This window comes from Kogia breviceps, chromosome 2 (genome assembly GCF_026419965.1).
Source record: "Kogia breviceps isolate mKogBre1 chromosome 2, mKogBre1 haplotype 1, whole genome shotgun sequence".
Lineage (NCBI taxonomy): Eukaryota > Metazoa > Chordata > Mammalia > Artiodactyla > Physeteridae > Kogia > Kogia breviceps.
In genome coordinates, this window is record NC_081311.1 from 186,351,635 (window position 1) to 186,353,361 (window position 1,727).

General features: G+C 40.1%; 1 non-coding gene across 1 annotated transcript; it reads right to left on the minus strand.

Moving 5' to 3' along the window:
* Window positions 1-576: 576 nt before the first annotated feature.
* On the minus strand, window positions 577-680 carry LOC131751767 (U6 spliceosomal RNA). Its single transcript, XR_009334324.1, has one exon. It is a non-coding gene; the product is annotated as a U6 spliceosomal RNA (small nuclear RNA).
* Between the last annotated feature and the right edge of the window lie 1,047 nt (window positions 681-1,727).

Consider the following 1,727-nt stretch of genomic DNA (forward strand, 5'->3'; position numbering starts at 1 on the left):
AAGATCTGCTTAATCACATCTTTGCCATGAGGATGATTTTGTAGTATTTCCTATAAAGGGAAATAAGAGATAAATCACCCTTCTTCTAGCTTGGTTAATCATAATTGGTTGTTTGTATATTTTTCTCTGTGTCCATGATACATCCTTCCTCCTAATTTCTTTGAAGAATAGCTTCTTCCAAAACATGGTAAGAGTTCAAAAACCTTTAAATGATGTATTATTTAGCTGTCTGGCCACACAGCTTCATTCCTTCAGAGTCATTATTGACTCATTGCTAAGGAGTCATTAAATCCATCAATAGCGCATTCACTGACTTAATAAGAAGCAGATTTGGCATGTAGGAGACTGAGGCAGCTTAAAGGACAAATCCATTAGGTTTTATCACGTTCACTACCAGCATACAGGGGCAAGGTGCTCACTTCAACCCAGGGGCAAGTCTAGGGCCTGAAGCTCATACAGTTTTGGGGGCCTTTTTTTTTTTTTTAACATCTTTATTTGAGTATAACTGTTTTACAATAGTGTGTTAGTTTCTCCTTTACAACAAAGTGAATCAGTTTACATATACATATGTTCTCAAAAAATATGGAACACTTCACGAATTTGCATGTCATCCTTGCGCAGGGGCCATGCTAATCTTCTCTGTATCGTTCCAATTTTATTTTATTTTATTTATTTATTTATTTATTTTTGGTGGTACGCGGGCCTCTCACTGTTGTGGCCTCTCCCGTTGCGGAGCACAGGCTCCGGACGCGCAGGCTCAGCGGCCACGGCTCACGGGCCCAGCCGCTCCGCAACATGTGGGATCTTCCCGGACCGGGGCACGAACCCGCCTCCCCTGCATCGGCAGGCAGACTCTCAACCACTGCGCCACCAGGGAAGCCCCGTTCCAATTTTAGTATATGTGCTGCCGAAGCGAGCACTGGAGGCCCTTTTTAAGAAAAGTAATTCAAATTATCAGATAAGAAATTAAATATTTATTTAGAATTATAGTATAAACCAACACCATAACAGCAAAATGTTTAAAGCTGACAAATTCTGGGAAGATCTCAAAATTTAGAAAATAACGTTTTTTGATAATTAGCTATCTGATACACCAAATAAAATTATTGTCTGCATGTGTTTGATTACCTCTTCTTGCACCAATGATTTTGTCATCCTTTCTACTAAGAGAACAGGAGGAATCAGACTTCCCTGTAGCATGATGGATTGAATGATGTTTTTTTATGATTGATAATGTGGAAAGCTTTCTTTTGTCTTCACCACTTATTACTGGTATTGGCATGTACATTTTTAGGATTGTTGTCAATTTTAGGAAAAGTTCACTCAGATGTCTTTGGTGTCCCTGATGTTGTACCATATTATGAGGGTCATGTTGGACCCTGAACTTTGATTTTACAAGGTAGAATAGGCTGGCATAGTGAGTGGTAGGATCATTCCTAAAATTTGTTCTTACACTCGGGCAGCTAGCAGAAACTGAACTATACATGGAAGAGGCTGTGGACCACGTAAATATTACACTAAACCCAAACTATATGTACCCTCATCAGCTTCCTTCGTCAGGGTCCAAAAATACCCGTGGCTCCTTTCCATGCCACCCAACACAAGGGGAAATGCGACTGAGGAGAAGTTGAAGTGGAAAGAGACAGTGCTCTCAACCATGTGTAGTTAAAATATTGTACTCCTTAAATTTTACAAGAACGTATGGCCATGGAAGCACTTACAAGTCC